General features: G+C 45.7%; 1 long non-coding RNA gene across 2 annotated transcripts in view; it reads right to left on the reverse strand.

The window, feature by feature from the left end:
- The window catches only part of LOC133117017 (uncharacterized), a 90,369-nt gene that overhangs the window by 39,221 nt on the left and 26,814 nt on the right, over window positions 1-24,334 (reverse strand). For both annotated transcript variants that reach the window (XR_009705919.1, XR_009705918.1), the window contains exon 2: window positions 16,345-16,486. This is a non-coding gene — a long non-coding RNA (uncharacterized LOC133117017). The remainder of the gene's footprint in view (window positions 1-16,344; window positions 16,487-24,334) is intronic.

Genomic DNA, 24,334 nt, shown 5'->3' on the forward strand with positions numbered 1-24,334 from the left:
GCACCCACGAGTGGGTCTGTTTATGCGTGAATACTTGCTTCCTTGCTTGTTTTGGAGCGTGCGCATGCCACAGATGAAACTAAAATAAAAAGAACATATATCATGTATAATGACGGTTACCATAAAATTCCATATTTGAATAATCGTGTGGGAATAGTTCTGAATGATGCTTTTGACAATGAAAGTTTCTCTAATAAGCAAATGGTCTAATGACTGAACGCGGCCTTGCACAGCCTAGTTACCAGGCAAATTTCATTTTTGCAAATAAAGGAATTGGACAACACTGGCATATAACTTAGAATTACACAAACGTCCAACAAACTGTGAAATGCCTTAGGTCTCAGAGTTAAACTGATGACGGTGACGGACATTAACGAGACATGCAACAAAGCAAATCATATTCTATTCGTGTGTACACACAGATTTGAGAGGGAGAGGGACATCACATGAAGTACAAGTGAAATATTAATAATTAATACAATAAATAAAATAAATAAAGGGATGTTCAATGAGCCCAGCCAGGAGATGCAGCTCTAGTCCTGTGCACACAGGTGCAGAGCTTCAACACCTCCAGCCTAATGCTGCGGTAATTGACCTTTCTTATTGCTTCGGCCGTCAGTCACGCGCTAACGCAAACACGGCAAATTGGATTTTCCCTCATAATTCCCGCCCCTCCGGAGATCCCGAACGAGTCGGCTCCGCGCTCCCCGTGTTTGGCCAGGGCTCGGAGACGGACAACTGTGGCAGTGTGAAGCGGCCGGGGAAATTTAAACCGCAGAGAAGTCAAATAAGCAGGGTTTAAAGAAACGACTGGCGGTCCACCTTCTGCCTCTGTGCGCTGAAGTTAATGTTAGGTTTTTGTTTTCGTTGCCGTTTTATTGTTTATCGCAATTGGAAATTAAGCTATTCAAACTCCTTTAAATGTTTTTTTAATGGTAAATGGTTGGCATTTATATAGCGCCTTTATCCAAAGCGCTGTACAATTGATGCTTCTCCTTCACCCATTCATACACACACTCACACACACACACACTCACACACACCAACGACGATTGGCTGCCATGGAAGGCGCCAACCTTTTATTATAGGTTAAATACAAGGCCGGGTTGGGTTGTCCTTTTCATTTTAAAGGAGATAATAGAGATGGATACAAACAAATATGTGGTTCAAACCAGTTGCAAGAGGGATATTCCTTGTGGTATTCCATGTACGGTATATATTATACCTATGTCTCTTATAACTTTCCTTAAAACCACATATAAATATGGATTGATACAAATGGCTATATAAGTATACACAGGATATATAACGCACGCCTACATACATACATACATATACATGTACTTTTTTCATATTTTTCTTGCTTTCCCTCCATGGGGATTTTATGGAGTAATACTGTTGCCTGGCAACCCGAACTGGCCTCAGCTCTCCAAAACACAATGTTATCACTTTCGCCTCTCTCTCTCTCTCTCTCTCTCTCTTCTTGTTGGGAGTGTAATTCACATTGCACATGTCAGGTGAATAATAATTCTCCATTAAGAGGCACCAATTTTGAGTCAGCCATAATGAGGTGCTAACCGTTTATGGTGTAAGATCACAAGTATGAGATCAGAATGTCAACCTAGTTTTAGAACACTGATAGAATTCTGTAAAAAAAATGACATGGGGGGAAAAAAAAAAACCTTCCCTTCCCTTCAAAGCCGTTAAATGGCAACTGTGGTGGGCCTCACAGTTGCTGTCCGTTAGCAAAGCTACCACCGTTCGCAGTGAGTCTCGTCTGTTCTCGTGGCTTTCACGCAATGACAGCAGGGCACCGAGAGCCAGATTTGCAAAAGCCTTTCATGGTGATTTTCAGACACAGAAATGACGCATTCTGCCCCTGAAACACGCCTTATGTCTCAAAGAGGCGCACGGGGCAGGAGCCACAGTACGCATGTCATCTGGGTGTGTCAATCGCTTCTCCCCTCTCTAATGCGCAGGTGTCAAACTCCAGTCCTGGAGGGCTGCAGTGTCTTGTTCCCGGTACCTGTGGTTCATTTAAGTCTTTGACTGGCTAAAGAATCCACACACCTTGATCTCAAGGCCGTAATTGACAGCTGATTGAAAGGCAACCACAAAAACCCGCAGACACTGTGGCCCCCTGGGAATTTAGTTTGACACCCCTGCTCTAATGCAGAGGTATTTAAGGGAGTACAGAGCAGATAAAGGGTGGAGATGATTACGTGCGGCTGATTACTAAATTAAATGGAATACATAAAATACACGCTATTATCGAGGGGCAATTTGTGCATGAAATGTGTCTGCCTCTAAAGAGCAGCCGTAAATCAAGGTGCAAGTTATATGGAGGCTTCTAATAATAGGCTTCCAAGATGCACCGAGACAATCTTTGCAACAGGTGTCACGTCATTTCAACTGCCAGAGCAAGACATCAAATGGACCATTAATATGTTAAAATGTTAATTCATTATGGCACCCATACTTGTCTGCTACAAATACCAGTCATTTAGACATCTACTATAATATCAAAAAAAAAGAAGTGAATAGGCTATATTCTTTTCAATAAAATAATATATTTTGTGTTTTGTGTAAACACAAAATATAAAATGGCCCATTTCCAACATCAACATTTGAAAACTTAAAATCTATTTTGCAAATATAAGTTTCTTCCTTTTTTCAAATAAAATAAATTATACGTTCTATTCTTTAAATGTAAAACAGCTATATTTCTAAAAATCTCTTTCCAAACAAAATATACTGTAACTAACTAGAATTACATGCTACAACCATGTTAAACTTTCAGTTACACATTCCGTAATTTTGTTAAATATATCGGCAGACGGACAGGTTGATCATACAGTGCACAATTTTAATGACCTAATCGGCATTTCATTGTTGATTATGAATCCAATCGTAAACATTGTGTAACCATGGTGAGGCTCAAATCCCCATCCCTACACACCGTCATCGCCGCCCGTGAAGTGCGTCTGTCTGTCCCGGGACGCGGTGTGGTTTCGGAGTCGCGCGTGGGCGACACACGGACGACGTACAAAATGTTCTGTCTTCCCACAGGCCTTTGATGTCGCACGGCGCGTTCCGTCGCCCTTTGAACATTTCCGGTGAGAGGGCGGCGGTGGCAGGGAACAGCGGAACTCGAGCACCCTTCCCCCCCCCCCCCCCCCCGCCTCGCAGAGGGGACCCCTCGAGTGTCACTGCCAACGCCCCAGAGACCGCTTCTCAGAGCAGAGACGCTGAGAGGCAGCGGCGGCTTCTCTGCCAGCCCCCGATTTAGCGACCGAAAGACAGGGAAATGTCAGCTCCACAAGTGCACAGAGTCAGGCAGAGTACAGGGCGGCGCCACAGAGCGGGGCAGGTTACATCCGGCCCCTGGAGGCCCCCCGGAGGCCCCTGGGGGCCCCTGGAGCAAAGAGCCGGAGGGATCAGACCAGAATAGTTTCGCTGGGCCCTGGAGATAATGCTGGGGGGGGGGGGGGGGGCACTGCAGCCAATGAAGCCCCTGGAAGCCTCTAGAAAAACGCAGGATAGGCCAACATCACACAGTTATACAGCTAAGCTCTCACAGACTTTTCATATTTATGGATAAAAGGCTAGTTTGGGAGACACCAAGAATGGCGACGCACAATCCATTGTAAGTCGCTTCGGATAAAAGCGTCAGCTAAATAACAAATTACTAGAATTATGGATCAGGGGACCAGGGATTGACATTCACCCTGAAGCTTGTAGACTCCAGTGCTTCAGTGCTTCAGTGCTTAGCAGTGCAGAGGTATTACAGTTTATAAAGCTTCTGTTGTCAACAAGCCAATTTCCCCATTGAAGTCCATTCAAAAAACTAAATGATACTATTTTGGACAGTACTTTTAAATTCAAAAATTTGTTCACACTGAATTAATTACTCTCTTGGGTGACCAATTGTATTTTCTAAGCTGTACAGAGGAAGATATCATCCTTTCAATCCTATTCATGTCTTCACATTTCTGCGCATGCTCTGGTGCCAAACAATCCCCATAGTCAAACATGGCCGCCTTCATGAACTGGCTTCAAGCACCGTCGAGATGCTCCCACAGGAGTCCGTGGAGCCGCCAAACGGAAAGCGGTCTCAAGTTCTCGCGTCTCTCGACGGATACAGTCAAGAGATAAAAGACGGCTATGTAGTTTGGCGAATGAACGAAAGCAGTTCTGCCAAGCGGCAGGAAGCTATGCAGAAGAAGAAAAAAGAAAAAAAACCGACGCTATTATTCAGGAAACACGCCAAGCTGCACAGTAGCAAAACACAATGATAGTATTAAAGGGGAGAGCGCACAGCTAGAGCCTCCTCTCAACTGAGGGGAAAGGAGTTGAGGCCTTTCCTCGCCAACATTGTTTCCACTTCTGTGCCTGTGGTCAGAGACGGAACATTATTCATCATCAACATCTTGGAGCGTATTTTTCTCCTCGACAGATTGAGTTTGCAACAGCCGCAGAACCGCGATCCGTCTCAAGACAGAAGATTCCAGCACTACCACCGCCGCGCCGTTCTCCGCACTTTGCAGCTGCCCTGTCGTTACCATGGTTTCAAGAATAATAGTGCCGAACATGAGTATCCCCGGCCAATCAACGTCAGCGAACGGCAAGCGTTCACCTGAAAGGGTGAGAGACGCGGCTTATTATTTTCACTGCATTCGACGACATAAAGGGCGAGGACACGCATTCAATCGCAGGACGGCTAACGCCGAGTAGCCTGTAAGGTGCGACCCTATTTGAATCGAAATGCCAAAAAGCATCTCTTCACAGCTTTTTCATAAATTAAGGCTCCATTGGTGTGTACCGTAAGCAGAGAGGTTGCCCTCCCGTGATAAGTGTTGTTTCGGGAGCAGCCAGTGCACACGACGCTGCAGGTCACGCAGGCGAGGACGGCCTCCTGTCGCAGCGAAGCGCTGACCGACAAGAGGTAAAGCCTCATGTTCCGTTCCCTCTCCATTTCACCGCGATGCCCCTGAACTAACGTGTTTTCACCCGTAAAAGGCAGGGAGAGATAAAAAAGCAAGTGCTGCGAAAGAGTTTTGCCGCATCAATTTGGCAGAATCCTACATAACTGTAAAAAAAATAAAAAAAATAATGTTTCACAGTTTATAAGACAGGACGAGGAACGTAGATCTGGCTCCAACCATCAAGGTGAAGCACGTTTTTACTTTTCAGGTACTGATATCATGGCTCAGTGGATTTTTCTTTTTGGCCATTTTTGACTATGAAATGATAGGGGAGGCAGAGCAGGGAAAACAAATTTAGCTGACAGTCGAGCGGCCAACACAAAAAGGCTCTCACCGCGTTGCTGCCATTTAGTGGCAGTGCTACAACACCGACAAAACTTTCCAGCAACACTGCGAGAACTTTTTGTGTCAGCTAGGAGAGAGCTAAAAAAAAAGACTCCATTTCTGGAGATGGACACCAACGAAAGGATCACAGCTAAAATAGCAACAATAAAAAATTGAAAAGCGCAATGGAGAAAACGGAATACAGAAAACACTGGAAAGCAAGTATAAGAGTAGAAAAAAAGAAACGTTTTTTGTATTTTTCTTTTCCTGTACACGTATTACGACAGTAATAAAGGCAGGACGGTAACCCTGGCGTGGGGTATGGAGCGTATCGGCGGAGCCGGACGGAGAGGCGGCTGGATGCCGGCGTCTGAAGCTGCAGTGACGGATCGGGGCAGCAGGCTGCGGGGCTGTTCTGACGGCGCACAGCGACACTCGCGCAGGCCGTGTGTGTGTGTGTGTGCCGCCTGCTCTCTCCAGCTCTCTCCAGCTCTCTCCAGCTCTCTCCAGCTCTCTCCAGCTCTCTCCAGCTCTCTCTGCCGTCTCTCCCCCAGCCCAGGAGACGACAGAACAGGCCTCATGCGCACGCCAGCGTTCCACCCACACTGCAGCACGCACGCCCGCTCACTCTCACCCCCCACCCCCCCTCCTCCTCCTCCTCCTCCTCCCGGCCCCAAATCCGCCAGGCCTTCCTGCTGCTGCCGCCGCCCACGGACTCTCTCGCCCCCGCCGCCCCCCCCCCAGCCGCCCCCGCTCTCTCCACGGCCCCTCGTGCTCGGCTGCCTGACGCTCACACCGCAGAGCTCCGCTCACGTGCGCGAAAATGGAAAAACGAAAGAATAATACGAATAAAAATATCGCAAAGGGTCAGGCGCAGTTCAGCTGGTGCACAATAACAGCGGCGCCCGGGCTGGAGCTGGAGGCCTGAACGCCGTGCGTCTCTCCGCTGCTCCGCGCCGTCGCGTGTGACCGGGGGGTGAGACTCGAATCGATACGCAACACTCTTTGCCTCGCTCACCCGCCCGCGAACGTCTCTGGGTCTCACCGGGCTTTCGCAGAACAAAACAAGTGTGCGGTCCTCGCAAAAAACCCAGGGAGGAACAGAGCAGACACCGCACACGGTAATTGAGCTCAGAACCTCCCTGAAAAAAAAGCGCACTTGTGTTTTTTCGGGGAGGCGGCGTGCGGCTAATCGGGTGACTGTATCTGCCGTTGTCATCGGTAACGCGTGTGCGCGTGTGACACGGCGTGTGTGACTGTCAGACACTTCTTCCATTACTCAGTGCCAGATGTATGCAAAGCAGTCACGCGCCCCGGCGTGTCCTCACCGCGCGAAAACAGAACGGGGGAGAGAGAGCGAGAGAGAGAGAGAGAGAGAGAGAGAGAGAGAGAGAGAGAGAGAGAGAGCGAGAGAGAGAGAGAGAGAGAGAGACAGAGAGAGAGAGAGAGAGAGAGAGAGAGAGAGAGAGAGAGAGAAGCAAAGTGTACACGCAATCACACCCGAGTGAAACCCTCACGAACCGAAGAGTACGAAACTCAAGTGCCCGACCGTTGGCGGACCTGCCGATTTCACACAGCAGAAACGGCACTTTAGACCGATAAAATAATCTAGCCTGCAGGAGCGCCTCGATATAATCCTCCTCCAGTGCTCCTGCGATGCCAGATCGTCTTTTTCTTTTTTTTTACGGTCGGCTTGGTTGCTAAGGCGTAACCGAAACGCTGGCACACGTCTGGGTAACGTTCCGTCCGCAGAGGCACGGAAACCATCGCCAGGGCGATCAGATGATATCGCTCAGTCACACGCGCGGCTGAGTCAGGCCCAGGGTGAGAACGAGGGAGCGAGGGACAGAGAGGGACGAGGAAAGAGGAAGAGATAAAGAGCGATAGATTAGTGAGAGACAGAGAGAAAGGAGATGAACAAAGAGAACGACTGATCGATTGAAACGCAGATTGAGGGACTCGGGAACGACAGGCAATAATAGTCGCATGATTATCGTCAGCGGGACGACGCTGGTCGAGTATGTACTAGGTCGGGCGGTGGTCAGGTAGGATCTCGGTTCGAACTGAGCATGTGCAGATCCCGAGCCGTGACTCACCGGCAGAGGCTTTCCACCCCGGCGATGATTCAGCCGGTGCCGCGGGGGCGTTGCACTGCCTTCTGGGAGAGGACTTCAGGGGGGCGAGGAGTGAGATCTCACCACCAGCGAACAATGGAGGGGGAATCCCACCTAACTCACGACTGAGCGGAGGAGCGGGTGGGGGGCGGGCGGGGGGGGGGGGCGGACGCGGAGGATTGGGAACGCCAGACGGCGCCGAGGCGATGGGAGCGCGAGGGCCAGCCGCGGAACGCCAAGCGGGAACGCCGGACCGGATCGGAGCAGCGATGGGAGCGATCCGCGAGGCGTCACCAACGCGGGTAGCGAGACGGAGGACTGCGCCTTCCCACACTGGCACACAGAGCCTGGCTTTAGGGCTTCAGCCGTGTAATGAGACTCGAAATCTTTTCCTTTTATTTTCTCTGAAGTAGAAAATAATCGCTTCTTTGTTACTGTCCACTTGACAAGTGAAATTCCGACCCCAGTGGCAAATCCTTAAATGCGTAAAAGGCGCATCTCACTGGCAATATTTGTGCCCTTTTTTTTTTTAAGAATAAACAATACCTTTCAAAAAACTGTCTCACTTTTGATCCCATCTGGTTGCTTCAACCACAAGGCTGAGACTTTCCAGCGAGACAACGTCCCAAAGCATACCTCAAACCCCACATAGAAATGTGTGACATTACATTACATTAATGGCATTTGGCAGATGCTCTTATCCAGAGCGACAGAGTTGATTAGACTAAGCAGGAGACAGTGCCTTGCTCAAGGGCCCAACGGCTGTGTGGACGTTGCAGGTCCCAGTCATGTACCTTAACCACTACGCTACAGGCCGCCCTCAACAACATCTCAATCCAATGGAAAACCTGTGAGCTGAATTGAAGAGGGCAGTTGGTACGCGCACAACCGAGAACGTGGAGGATCGTGCATGCATCTGCATAGAGGAATGGTCCAAAATCCCGCCAAATGTGTTCCTTAACCTTGTGAAGCATTTCAGGAAAGACTCCGTGCTGTTATCCTTGCCAGAGGTGGAAGAACCAAGTAATAAACCAGGGGTGCCATGAAACCTTGATTTTGATTAAATCAATTTTTTATTAAATGAATGATCTCTGCTGGTTCCATTGAATCCTTAATAAAGTCCAGTATTTTTCTGATTGAAATTTCGAGTTTTCCTCTAATTATATTGCTTCTTTTTTTTTTTAAGTATTAAAGCATAAATCCTTTAAGGGATTTTGAGGGATATTCAAATGTGCTCATACGTCCAAATAAGCCTTAAGTTTTAGGTTTTTAATTCAACCTGGTAGGTCAACTGAGAACTCAATTCTCAACCCAATTCTCTTTTGCAGTAACCATGCAGTAATCAATGCGAAGGATTATGTATCCAGTCAGAGAGGACATGATTGCTGTTGGTGGCCAGATGCCAGTTTTATGAGAATTCGACCAGGACACCAGGGCTAAAGCACATATTCTTTTTAACCCTTTGAGGTGTAAGATCACACAAGAATGTGATTAGAATGTTCTTTAAGGTACAATAGGTACTTCAAACGGTCAAGAGAGGAATTGCAGCAATAAAACCCTTTCAGACCACAACGCTGTTTATCCCTTCACCCTTCTCTGTGAACCCGCTGATGGTGAAACGCCACTGGTAGTGGCAATTGGAACCCATTTTCAACCATCCATTCATCCATCCATTATCTTAACCCGCTTATCCTGAACAGGGTCGCAGGGGGGCTGGAGCCTATCCCAGCATACATTGGGCGAAAGGCAGGAATACATCCTGGACAGGTCGCCAGTCCATCGCAGGGCACACACACCATTCACTCACACACTCATACCCACGGGCAATTTAGACTCTCCAATCAGCCTAACCTGCATGCCTTTGGACTGTGGGAGGAAACCGGAGTACCCGGAGGAAACCCACGCAGACACGGGGAGAACATGCAAACTCCACACAGAGATGCCCCGGCCGATGGGGATTCGAAGCCAGGACCTCCTTGCTGTGAGGCGGCGGTGCTACCCACTGCACCATCCGTGCCTCCCTCATTGTCAACCAATGAGCTTGAATTATTGTACAGCTATACAATGTTTTGGTACAGTGTCGGGCCGTTATATTTTGAAACCCGAATTTAAGGACTATAAACACAGGCAGAGGGTGAGTCAACATGTCAGTGAGGCTTTTTCAACGATAGGAAGGGATTTACAATAGTCTTGTAACAATGTTTTAACACAAAAATCTTACCTACTGTACCTCCAGGTGACCATTCTAATGTGGATGGAACAATCACTACCGGAGACTGAAAGCGATGGGAGTTCTAGAACACGGACTCAAAGCCTGCTCTTCGGAGGGGTTAAAAGTAGCTTGGGATCTTTACGCATCACAGTACAGTACGTTAGGACATTGGTATAACACCTTACTTTGAGGGGCATCTATAGCACAGGGCCTCCGTCAGGACGCTGGGGCACCTGAGTTTTAATATTGGCCAGAGTGCCCCCTACTGGCCCACCAACGCCATTTCCCATGGCAACCTAGACACCCCAGGTCTCCCATTCAAATACCATCCACACCCACACGCCGACGTACTCTCTGCACTCTGAGAAACGGTGCAGGGAGCAGGGAGCAGGGAGGTATGGGATTAAAAGCCCTTTTGACCTCTCTGTGACCACTATCACCACACCCAGAGAAACATCGACCACACCTAACATTATATCATATTTTTGGCTCTTCAGCTGTATCATCTTTAAGCATTCCATCATGGCTCGCATTTAGTCAGCTATTCGCACTGACCTCTTACGACTCGTATTTTAAAATATTACCTAATTTGATAGATAGAAACCCAGAGACACTTTAAGCATTTGCACAATCAGCCCCAAACTGAGTTCTTGGCATCCCAATGATTCACTGTGGGGGGACAAATCAGGTTTCCTTTTGCCAGCAACTGCATGAGGCATGGATTAACAACGAGAAAAAAATAATAACTTTCTGCACAATTATTATATTTCAGATTGGCTCATACCTTGCCTTTCACCGCTCTCATTATTGTAAATGTTCTCTCAAATTATATCAGCAGCACAATAATTAATAAAAGTTATTTGTTAGTTATTATCTATGTGATGACTCCAGGACTTTCCTCTCGGGTCTCCAGCGCACTTGTCCCTGGTTCTGATTTGCGCTTCACTGTACGTCGCTCTGGATCAAGAGCGTCTGCCAAATCACTGTGGCGTGATGTCCTGTAATGTTCGGGCGGGGCAGATGACTGGGAAATAAATCGGATGCTTGTTCAAAAAGGGTACGGTCTGTTGTGATTTGGGACTCACCTCTTCAGGCTGCACCTTTCCCTCCCTACCTCACCGCCATGATTAGCCTTGTATATGCCATTGATTATAATGGCACTTATATACATACTTATATACATATATTGCGGCATTGTATTAGATGTTGTACTCGGGCTATTCTAGCTGCCAACCGTGGTATGCTAGTTCGTAAGTCAATGCATTCTTCAAGATTTCCAGCTGTATCCGTATGGCCACGCTGAGACTCGGAACCGCGCTGTCCTCTCAGGTCCTCTTCGCACTCTTCGTTCCTGAGTTCGATCTGCACTTTGTTGGACATCGCTCTGGATAAGCGCGTCTGCTAAATGCTTTGTAATGTAAGGTAAAGTAAGGTAATGTAATGTTATGCTGTTCTCGGGGGGGGTGTTGGTCGTGGAGGTGGGACGGCTGAGGTTCGCGAGGCTCCGGATGGGCAGACGGGCTGCTCCAGGGCGCTGGACGAGGCCGGGACGAGGCCGGGACCTCCCTCCCCGGGGTAAGGCAGGGCAGGGAGGGGGGGCAGAGGCTCTTCAGGAGAGGGACGCCGCACGCTTTACAGGTTTCGACGCGTGCGGCCGGGGGTCCCGGGATCCCCGGGGACGAGCGGAGATTTCATCGCTCAGGCATTCGGATAATTGTCCCTGCGGGAATATCACTCGCCCCCCTGCAGGGAGGGCGACTCCCATCGACATTCCTCGGCTCGTTTGATTGTCATTACCTGGCCTGAAAACGAACAAAGTGCACATCGAACACAGGAACACGTGGGATGAGGACCCGAGAGGACAGTGCGGTTCCGGGTCCCAGCGGCTTGTAGCGTAGTGGTTAAGGTACATGACTGGGAGCCACAACGTCAGGGGTTCGAATCCCGGTCGAGCCACAATAAAAATGATCCGCACAGCCGTTGGGCCCTTGAGCAAGGCCCTTAACCCCACATTGCTCCCCGGGCGCTGCACTGTGGCTGCCCACTGCTCCTAGGTAACTAGGATGGGTCATATGCAGAGGACAAATTACCCCACGGAGTTCAATAAAAGTGTATCTTATCTTATCTTATCTTAGCGTGACCATACAGATACAATTGGACCCTTTGAAGAATACATCGACTTACAAACTAGCATACCACGGTTGGCGGTCAGAATACCCCGAGTACAACAATACAATATCTAATACAATACAACAATATCTATATATAACTATATATAAGTAGCATTAGGATGGCATTGTCTAAACAACGGCAGGATCCGACGTCTTTGTTTCGGAGCGCGTTCTATGCCCGTGTAACACGAGGAACGGGATTCCTGTCAGAGGACAACGCGACACCAAAAAGCACCTTATCGCAGTGTTGGGGACCCCATTGTTCATCTCCCCAAATACTGCGTTTTCACTGAGGAGCGCTTCCAACACTGACTTCTTGAATTGAATGGTTTCACCCAACAATCGATATCCCTGGTAAGTAACAATCGGTATCCCTGGTCGAAACCCTCCAAAGCCATGCCTTGAGCACTCCCAGTAATTGAAGCAGAAACGTTGTTGATCTTATATCTATATATCTATTCTATGTTTTAAACTTACTTTTTTTGTACCCACTACCAGACCAATAATTCTGGAGCTGACAGTATACTTCCTGTATGAAGTCTATAGTTGCTTTACATAACTAATTAAATACATAATTATCATGGTTTAATGGGTTTGTTAATGCATGTGCTCTTTACATGTCGAATATTTAATGTAAAATATTGTCACTTTAAGAAGCTGGACGAGAAAGTTTGATTTCTGTTGCCTTGTTTGATTTCTGTCAAGCACAACAGGGTTCTGAGGGGGAACTGTGTTTCGGGTGCCATTACTGTTCACCGTTCAAAATCAAACATCCCACTGAAAAATATTCAAACACAGTTTTCAGTCAGCGGACAACCGAACTCATCTCCTCATCAACAGGAAAAACCAGCCCCACCCAGTCACAAACAGAAAAGGGCCCCAAGATAAAATCTCACACTGGGCTGCCCCCCCAAAACAGAAACCATTAGATAACACATTGTAAATAATAAATGATATTCATGTCCATTACAATAACAGACAAATAAAACATTATTCATCTCATGTTCTAATATTTAACTAGGGCCTCACAGCCAGTCAGCGCCTATAAGCTCATCCTAACGTAATACTTCCTGAAGGCAAATACAAAGTGTACCAGCCAGTTTACTATCTAAATCGTGTTTCTGTGTGACCCGCCCCACCAAGAAACCATTCTGGGGCCTTTCAGTTCAACCGAATATTTTCCGTTCTAGTCAGTACTGGGGCCACCACCCTGGGCCCTCTGGTTTCATTCTGCTGCCTCTACAGCGCTGCGAAAGTTGAGGGAGATCCCCCTCTCTCTCTCGCACACACGGGAGAAAACAAAATGTACCAGCAGCTGCGCTCAGCATCAAATATTTAGAGAGTCTGTCTGTTCTGCCCCGGCAGTCGGGAGCGATGGAAACGGATCTGCGAAGAGGCTCTCAGGTGAGGCCGGGTGACGAACAGCGACACTCTCTTTCCAGAACCCCGTACCGCGCGTGTGTGTGTGGAAACGCTTCTCCCAGACAAAAAACTCAAATAAAATGAAACCTCGGGCTCTTCGCTGACACCTGAAGTTGCCATTTGGGTCGAGCGGAAGCGCGTCGATCCGACCGCCACCGGAGGACGCCGCCAAACGAGCCGGTTGACGCGACGCGGCCGGCCGACATCCTTTCTTTTTTTTAAAAGTTGTCCGAGGCGGCGGCGCCGTCGCTGAGGTCACGCGCCCTTCCGTCAAAACCACGTCGGTGAGTTTAGAGAAACGGCTCATTCATTCTGAGAGTTTCACCAGCAACGACAAAATTCCAGACGATATGCAGATGAGAACCCACGCGAGTCTCTGCACGAAAGGGCCCGGTGCCGTTATCGGCGGTTCTGCTTCGTCAGAAGGACAGGTCCTAAACGGCGGAAAACGGCACACGGCTACCTCAGAATGACAGGTCAGGAATCACCCGTATGACGACGGCTCTCGTCTGCCCCGCCACGTACAACCGCTTCCAAGTAACGCGCGCTCTGATTTCTCAGAAGCCCGACGTGCCACTTCGTGAGATTATTCTGCCGCAAGCGGGCATTTAGGATGTGTCAAGCTCCCGTCAACACGAACGCGCTAATCCACTGCGACATATTTTTCTTCTTCGGATCAAATCTACAGTGTACACTAATTGGTTGATTGAATTGCCAAACAACCACACGAGCAGGGGGCCGGAGAAGTTTGGGTCATGACTGGAGCGAGGCGGACTCACTCTGACCTTAGGAAAACAGACTCTGAGTAGACCATTCTCTGATCTCCCCCCCATCATCCCTGAAGAGGTTTCAGCGAGAGAGAAAAAACTCAGAGGTGCTTGAGGAGAATCAAGGCCTTCAAAAATAAAAGTGCCACTTGTAGGCAAAAGCTGGATAGAGGGTGGGAAAGAAGTGTGTGTGTGTGTGTGTGTGTGTGTGTGTGTGTGTGTGTGTGTGTGGCAGTCTGACTGTGTGTGTGCAACTGTGCATGTATACCTAGTGAGAAAAGCCTTGAATCTAGACCTCTCTAAGAGTGGATTCTTTTTTTTTTAAGCGACAAGACATAAACGGTCAGCTCCCATATAGTTCAGGTTTTATCTGGATCCCGACTACACCATAGTGGGCCATAGGATTCTGGATGTCGCAGACTAGGATAACCCCCAAAACAATTTCCAGTCCAACTGAGGGCGGCCTGTAGCGTAGTGGTTAAGATAAATGACTGGGACACGCAAGGTCGGTGGTTCGATCCCCGGTGTAGCCACAATAAGATCCGCACAGCCGTTGGGCCCTTGAGCAAGGCCCTTAACCCTGCATTGCTCCAGGGGAGGATTGTCTCCTGCTTAGACTAATCAACTGTATGTCGCTCTGGATAAGAGCATCTGCCAAATGCCATTAATGTAATGTAATGTAATGTAATGTAGCTGCATACTGCTGTAGAAATTAGACCACCAAAAGGGTTCACACTGCCCAATTTTTCCACATTGTGCACAGTGTTTAGCCTTTTAGCTTTCAGTACATTACCTGAATATATAAACGCTTTCCTCGCATGTTGAAGGAAGCCAATTACCAACGCTTTTCAGCTCTTACCAATTAGTGTTCGACCACTCAATCCGGGCTCTTCGTACACGACTGGCAAAGCAAGACGGCTCTTTTTAAGCGACCTCTCAAGAGGCTTTCTGGCCCGTATAATTTATCAACAAGAATCAAGCAGAATTTAAATGTTACCGCGATTCATGTCTCTGACCTTTTCGCGGGGTTAAAAGCTTCTTAAAAGTGTCTTATTTTCTAAAAGCCCTCAATTCGCCCTCTCTAATGTTCTGACATTTTAAATAGGTCAGGACAGACTTATTTTAATTTGCCATAAAACAAATGCTCTAAATGAACGACAGTCAAGCGTGCGTTCATGAGATCAAAGTTGGATTATTGCGCCAAAATGTCACAGTTGTGACTGTTGGTGGAAACCATTTTGTATTCCTGAGTCAGTGATGTTCTCTGCTGCTGTATATTGCCCCAGATAAGTGTGCCTGCCAAACTATTATTATGTAATGGCGCCTCTTGCCAGAGCTGACCAAAGCTATTAAACTAAACCAATACTAATATAATATTCACTAGACTACCATAACGCTATTCTGTTCATCCTGCAATTGAGGTAATTCATGACCATTATTAGTCATTTGTTATAAATTAATCTATTTTAGCTTCCTAAAAATATGAATAAACTAAAATATGAGCATTCATTTACTAATTTGTTTTCATGATGGGTTGAACATTTTTCCACAACTTGGGTTTTGGCAAACAATCATTCTTCCTTTTCTTTTTTTTGAGAATTTGGCCTGATGGCATCCCATCATCGCATGTGCGAGGGGAACCCAAAGATTACCCACATTTCCCTTTCATAATATTTGTAATAGTCAATGGAAATACTGCATAATGTTTGGAAATGGATGGAAAAGACAAACGGTAGTTTGCGTTCAACCTGTGCCCAAGCCTTGTTTTCGTTTCACTACTCCGAACCGGCCCTGGTTTGGAATTTATGACTGCTACATCAACATGGGAATGCCTATAGCTACTCTGTGTTCCTTAAGCCATATAGGAGAGTGTACATTTATGCCATTCGGAAACATAGGCTATTTATAGGAACATGTCTGAGAATTAATGCAGTGAAGAAAGAGCCATATACAAGCAAGCCTTCAATATTGGCCATGTGGCTTTCACTCAAGCCGATCTCTTAAGTGAATGTACATGCATTACAATTTCACTACTTACCCGGCATGTTCCTATGACTACATAACTAAATGAGGGACGTATTGTAATACTGAGCAAAACCAAACAAACCCAGACGCACCTGGCGAAGCACGGAGCCTAACGTAGACTCATCGTGTTCCCAACACCAAGTTCGCTCAGGATGTTACAAACAGTGCGACTTTCATGACAAATAAATAAAAAGCTTTGGTTTCTGTGTGCTTGAAAAAAGTATAATTCCTTCCTTTTCAGAAAAATAAAAAAATTTAAAAAACCTGGTACGAGACAGGTGCCCAATCCGTCTCAGCGTGTAGTCTCAAGGTAATAACGCTCACCTGTGTCAGGGTGGTGGGGAAGCCGTCGCCAGGCTTGCCGTGAAACGCAGTACAAAACCGTAGTTGTTGTGCTTCAGGTGCTGCCGACGTCAGCCGGGTCAGCCCAACCTCCCCTGCTTCGGCTCCGCGTTCAGGGAAGTTTCTGTGACTGAACAAAACCAGCGTCAGCCATGCTGCGGCGCAGGGGAAGGACTTTGACGCAACGCCTTGGCGGTTGAGGCAGTCCACCCCGTGTATTCCTCGAGGCAAATTTCATTCGAACCCACGGAAGCTGATTGGAATCCTGGCGCCCGTCCTCCCGTTGACCAATCAAACGCCACTTCGGTTATCCAGGTGAATCGACCAATCAAAGGGGCAGTCTCACAATTTGAGAGATGATTAGGTAGAGGTTACCCCAGCAACATGTGCCAGGACAGGTGGGTGTATGCACAACATATGTAATCTATTTCCCTATTTGAGAATGTATGGGCTACACATTCACAATGCAGCGGTCGCTGTATATGATGTTGGCTTCCCACGTAATAAAGATTTAACTGTTGTTAACTTAATCAGTATGGGGTCCACAATGGATAGGCCTGCAAATCATTCAGCAACCAATGTACTGAAAGTTCAAATGAGACAACTTAAAATATTCTCCAGGGGCAGTTATTGTTTACATGTCATACCTCCCATATACACAACTGAAATTTGGAAACTATTCCTTAACTAAAGCTCTTGTAAAATTATGGTTGCATGTAGGACACAGTGAAAAGTTGCTACTTACAGAAAATGTTATATTGGAGATAGTGCCCTGGGCATCACATTATTTTCCCAAACAATAACTGTGGTACAGTGAATGAAGCTGCAACCATACATGATAAATTATAAGTAAGAAAAATATCCCAAATGGAAAAATTGTGTTTGTGTTTACGGTGCGCCTGATGCGTGCGGGTGTGTGTGTGTGTGTGTGTGGGGAGGGGGTGTGTTGGAGAGATCGGTGCGTGGGGTAAAAAGTCAGGTGACTGACTTGGTTAGGTAGGCGCTGTGGGGGCTGACAGCGCCGGAGAGCTATGTAGGCGGGAAGCCTCCGCACTTGTACAGTCACTACGCGGCAGGGGGTGGAGAGACGCTCCGTAGTTAAGACCGTCGACAACTCCGCGGATTGATCACTTGCACTGTGACAGAGAGATAACCGCAGTCGCCGGAAACACGGAGGGGAAACAAGCCAGCTTTGTTGGATACTGCAGAGAACCAGGACGAGATAGAAAGAGAGTGAGAGTGTGTGTGTGCGCGTGTGTGTGTGTGTGTGTGTGTGTGTGTGTGCGGAGACAAAGCGTGCAGCACGAGGAGGTTGGAAGCTATCGTCTCAGCCATGTGTAGCCACAGGTAGGAACCAACTTATCTACTGTACCTGGAACAGCTCTTCTCACGATCTCTCACGCATCTTGTGCCAAGTTGCACACGAGCTACATTTCAGTTTTACAGTAAGCTGTTTTACAGTTGCGGGTTCGTTTCGCCTCGCCATTTAACTTTGAGGCGCAGCTATCGAATATATTTACGTGGTTCGTTCTTTTCTTTGTGTACATCGCACCGTATATAGTCTCCGCTGCCGTTTTTTATTAATTAAAGCATTTTTCGGAGTATTATGAGTCCGCAATTTATGGTATTTTGAAACGTGCAGTGCATGTGCCTGGTCTATAGGAAAAATGTAGCCATAGCCTATTTATATGTATTGCTGTTTACATATGTTGTATATTGAAGGTTGTTGTCAACGTGCGACTATATAGCCTGCAGTGCAATCACTTATTCGTTAGATATCGTTTCTGTGTTTAACTTTCTAACTACGATTGTGTGCGCTTATTTTTGTGCGTGGATAGTGTCGGACAGAAAGCCTAGTATTCTTTGTTGTCTGTATCTTCAGGGTAGTTATGAATATATCGGAACACCTTTATGATTTTGAAAAAAAACGTTGAAAATTATTCTCGCTATATAATGGTATGATCAGAAACAAAGGTTAACAAATGCGCAATTTAAATCAATGCGTTATATATTAATGCTGCATTTTGAACTTTGTGCGTGTGTGCGTGCGTGCGCGCGCGCTCATGCATGCATGCATGCATGCTCGCACGCACACGCATGTGTGTCTGTCAGTGTGCACTGAGCGTTTTGGGTGATAAAAGCGGCCAGCACGTACCCCCACATAACCACACACAAAGCTCGGGCGCCTGTCAGAAGCGGAGAATTCCTGCGCCGCTCCGAAACGCCGCTGAATGGCGCGATGAATGCCGAGAATTCCATTTGGAAGGCGAGGACAAAAGCCAGAGGACATTTAAGAGGGCTTAGCTCAGACGAATCCATGGGAAGCGATCCCTCCGCTCGGTGGGAAAATCCACCAAACGAGCCTGTATTTCAAGTCGCGGGAGGGAGAGACGGTTACGCTTGGCGAAGGGGGGTTTCCCAAACCGGCCCCAGCTGAGGGGGGTAGAATCAGACACCTATGTGCCACAGGAGAAAAAACACCTGCTAAGCACTAAAAGTGCCTTGGCACACACTGCTACTCCGTTCAAGCGGTCTGTTCCGACGAGCGTATTTCACCCTGAACAGAGTTGTGAAATTATTGTTTCCTGTGAATCTTGGTGGTACAGTTGTGTGACAGATTTCCCATCGGTATGCTGGCAGTTTTTGACTTCAGGGCTGACATTAGAGTGAAAGTATCAAACTGAGTGATATGTGTGTGTGTGTGTGTGTGTGTGTGTGTGTGTGTGTTGGAGAGAAATGCTTTTATGAATTTTGGATGTTTTTAAAAATTACAAATTACAAATTACAAAAATTTAAAAATGCTCAAATTGTCCAGAAGCAGTTTCGTTTGTGGCAGATAGGGGTGAAGGACCAGGGTTGGCAAGATGTTTTTTCGGTTCATAATCATGGAATTATTTATTTTTTTGCCGTATATTCAATTTTTTTTCTTAACCGTTATACATTAGGTTAGTAAATATGATATAAATATGATATGATCTCTCTCTCTCTCTCTCTCTCTCTCTCTCTCTCTCTCTCTCTCTCTCTCTCTCTCTCTCTCTCACACACACACACACACACACACACACACACACCACTTGGTCGACCATATAAAAATAATTTATTTCAAAATGTTGTGAAATCAGATGGTTTCGGCTAGTTTGGCAAGTGAGCAACGCAACTTGCTCGCAGGCGAGGACAACCGCCACAATGAAATTAAACGATAGCAGCGAATGCGATGTCGATGTTAAAGAGTCATGAAGCTAATTAGCGTTTGTGTTGCTCTGGGTTACAGCCGTGAGCACACACTAATTAGGATTCTTCAGCCACAAAGCCTCCGAGGACACAGGAGGGTAATCGAGCGTCGTGTTACCTTCGTTCACCCAACCGCCGACGTTCAAACAGCTCTGGGAGTCAGAATGTGAAGTGTGCGATTATAAGGTCTTTCAAGCCTTTTTTTTTTTTGTGTGCAAAACCTATATTTCTATTTTATAATGATATTATAATATGATTATAACATGACAAGAGTGCAATTTTTTTTAACCGTGTTTTGCTGAATTGAGAGTTGGCAGTGGTTATGCAGTATGCAGTCATACAGCAGATATGGCTATAAATTCAGGTGCGCATTTTCTACTGAACCACATCATGGCAGCCACTGCGCCGTAGGTCCACCTGCAGAGCTCACACAGACATGAGTCTGAGGAGGATTGTTAATGGGCAACCTATGCAGGAGGACTGCAGCGCATTCTGTCTATTGACCAGAGGGGTCACTATTGTGCAATGAAACATTGTCAGCCCACCAATTCTGTATTTAGCATCTTACCAGGCCACCCTCGCAAAATAGGTTTTTAACCTCAAGGGTATTGCCTGGCTAAATAAAGGTAAATAAAATTAAAAAAAAAAATAATAAAAATATATATATATATATATATATATATATATATATATATATATATATATATATATATATATATATATATAGATGCTACAGTTAATTGTGCAGTGCCTTTCAGGGCTGCCAGTCGCGTTTGGCCTTGACATTTTATGAATTTATTTAGCAATAAAAAATACTAAAATAGTAGATATTACACAGTTCAGGTACACAAGACGAAGGTCGCAGTAATGTGAAGGGTTTCTTCTTCTTTTTTTTTGCGATCAACCGCTTAAAAGACATTTTTCAATATCGGAAACAGAAAAAAAAAGACATAACAAGTCACCCCACCCCGGAACAACTCCAACGGGAAGGAAGTGGATTAAAATATAAGACTCAACTGAAAAATTGGTTCTTTGAAGTAAGAGGTGATTGAAGTTGTCTCAGGAATTGGATTTAGTCCCAGACCATGACATCTACCCACTCACTGGCCCAGTGTCTGGGTAGGATGAGCCAGCCATCAGCGCTCAGCGAAATACAGTTTTAACAGGACTACCAATGTATATGAGCCTCCTTAAGTAAAAAGATTCTGAACATGTCCATCCTCCTAGCCAAAAGATGGAGACAGCACATTTGTAATTACATTTTCCATGACGGTAAATATTGAGACGTTTTATTTCATAATTGACAATTATTCTGCTTTCATTTGTAGTCTGTAAGCAACAATCACCCATCAGCTATTTCACCCCTTATCACAATTATGGAAAATGTTTTTTTCGCATCTTTTAACAAAATAATCAGTGATTTGAGCCTTTTCATTTCAAAACATAAATATTTATAATTACTTCATATGACGTGCTTAAAGGTAACCGCACCCCAAATGCAACCAAATGAAAAAGAATCAACTTCTACCACCATTATTTAAATTAGGTTTGTTAATCTTGCATAACAATTCCCTTACCCACACCCCAATCTAACATTTATTTTACAAAATTATTATTATTATTACATTGGAGATTCACTAACTAAAAAGATACACCTTTCCCCCCTCATCCAGATGTGATATCAATGCTATGATAAAATTAATTATAGCCATAAATTCCGCTGTTCTCCATCTCAAAAAATGCTGGCACATGCAATGCAGACCATACGCAGTTGCATTCATCTTTCATTGATCGTCTGAACAAAGAACAGAAATCCACCAGATCGTCCACTCCATCTGCCATTTTGCACCTCCAATGTAAACAAACTTGATGAAATGTCTGCTTTTTATGATGCGGTTATTACGCAGTTTGTTGGCGTGATGCAGTCACCTTTACATCATTAAGTGTGCCTAATCGCCCTGCATCAAGTCTCAGGGCACGAGGTCCCCCAAATCTCCCACCCAGAGTCAGGCCACAACGTAAGTCACACAATACCTGACCCACATATATTACCCTGTTCAAACGGATGAAGCAAGAATTAGGTTGGGCAGCTTCCTCTAAAGGTGGTGTTATAGCTAGCTCGCTAGCTTTAAAATTGACAGAAAATTCTCATTAACTACAGTTTCGTTTGCTCAGAAACATGTGTGGTTGCTTTATAAAATCAGCAAGCTACTAGTGCGCAGGCCTACTTTTATTGCCTCTGTTACCCGGTGCGGCACCCACAGTTTGATTCCTTCACTATTTTAAAGCGTCAATCCGTAATCTTTCAGTTTTGGTGACACCTGTGGTTCACGTTCACACTCCAAAGACCACCAGAATTATGCTAGGAGCACGTCAAGTTCTTATTATCTGAGATCAAGCTGTTGTCAGGACTCAGGATATTTGAACCAATCGTTCAACCAAGAAGTTCACTGAATAGATGCTTTTATTCAGAGCCAGGCAGTGCAAGCAGGCGGGGGGGGCAATCGGCGACAGACAGAAACGACAGGAGCAATCACAGACGTGATCGATTTCACAAGCGGGAGTCCAAACTCAAAAAGGGCAAAATCCTGAAATCACAATCCAAAAGCCCAATCAGAATTCGGCAACGATGGATCAAAACTAAGACAGAATCAGAATCCCGACAGGCGAAGGTAGGGGTACAAAAAACAGGTCGAAGCACGAAAAAAGCAATCAGAAAAACGCTGGAGAGTAGAGACAAGCACATTACAATCTGGCAAAGAACTGAAACATACAGGTATATATACACACAGGTAAAAACTGAAATGACAAACCAGAGTGTGGAGAACAGGTGATGAGACAGGTGAAATGAGTTAATGAAAGGACTACGGAAAGTGAGAGCGGACAAAAAACACGGACATGACACGAAAATGAAAACGCCAAAACAGAACTGACACTGAGTATGACAGCTATAGTATAATTTGGAGAAAGAAGACTGCCTAGAGACAACCGACAGTCTCATCTGACAATCTCGTCATAGTATTAAGGATCGTATCAAACCCCATTTTAAAGACGCCTTTTGCATTTTAGGTGCTTACTCTTTCACGTTAATATTATTATTATTATTATTATTATTATTATTATATACTTTATTTAAACTTGATAACATCATAGCTCAAGACATTTCTTTCATCACGCAAGTTCCCGTGCAAGCGTGAGCACATTCAAACATGTGGAGGGAATATAGCAAACTTGCCTTTAAAATTATTGTACATTTAGGGGTTTTTAGAATTACTGATCATACAAAGGGCAAAATTATCATACAAATATGATAATTATCGCACATCTGGACAACAGCATATTAAGGAGAAATTTACAAAACATCTTTGAGCTTCAGTCAGGCAGGTAGAAAGCAGGGAGGGTAACGGAGAAGGGGTCGCGACGCGGGATCGAACGCCCTCCCGCGCAGGGGTCTCGTACAGCGCTGAAGATGTGGCCGCCCTGCAGACCGTGGCAGGCATCAGCCCAGCCCTTTTACAGTACATTACTGAGTTTACAGTACATTACTGCACTTACAGTACATTTCTGCGTTTACAGTACATTACTGCACTTACAGTACATTACTGCGTTTACAGTACATTACTGCGTTTACAGTACATTACTGCACTTACAGCACATTACTGCGTTTACAGTACATTACTGCGTTTACAGTACATTACTGCACTTACAGTACATTACTGCGTTTACAGTACATTACTGCACTTACAGTACATTACTGCGTTTACAGTACATTTCTGCGTTTACAGTACATTACTGCGTTTACAGTACATTACTGCACTTACAGTACATTACTGCACTTACAGTACATTTCTGCGTTTACAGCACATTACTGCGTTTACAGTACATTTCTGCGTTTACAGTACATTACTGCACATACAGTACATTACTGCGTTTACAGTACATTACTGCACTTACAGTACATTTCTGCGTTTACAGTACATTACTGCACATACAGTACATTACTGCGTTTACAGTACATTACTGCACTTACAGTACATTACTGAGTTTACAGAACATTATTGCGTTTACAGTATATTTCTGTGTTTACAGTATATTTCTGCGTTTACAGTACATTTCTGCGTTTTACGGCACCTTTCTGCATTTTACAGTACATTAGACATAGCGCAGAATCTGCACTTTGTGTCCGAATCTTCAGAACGACATCAGCATGATCAGCAGGGCAGAGAGAGAGAGAGAGAGAGAGAGAGAGAGAGAGTGAGAGAGACATTAAGCATGGATTTATCTGCTCGCTCGCCCCCATCTTCACCACCAGAAAGAAGACAGTGGGAAAGCGAAAGGCACAATCATGTCTTGGCACGCCTGGCTTTGGCACTGGAGAAAACTGCCTATTGATCCCCTGAAACCAGGTCCACTGCAACCGGCGGTGTATGTGTAAAAAAATGAAGAAAATGTTTTATCTCAGAGCATATAATAGCCTTCAAGCCTTGAAAACCCCCTGGCCTAAAACAGTGTTATTCAGAAAGAGCAACTTAGATCATTCCCGAAAACACGGCTATAAGTCGGGAGAATTGCTAATGCAAGCCATACGTGTCCACAACAAGCTTGAAACCTCCATTCAAGATATTCAGGAAGAGAAGAGAGAAGAGAAGAAACCAGTTAATGCAATTAATGCATATTAATAATGTAATTTCTTAAGTAAACATTCTGACAATACTGCTAGACATGAAACCGGCCGACATGA

The sequence above is a fragment of the Conger conger genome, chromosome 17 (genome assembly GCF_963514075.1).
Source record: "Conger conger chromosome 17, fConCon1.1, whole genome shotgun sequence".
NCBI classification, from domain to species: domain Eukaryota; kingdom Metazoa; phylum Chordata; class Actinopteri; order Anguilliformes; family Congridae; genus Conger; species Conger conger.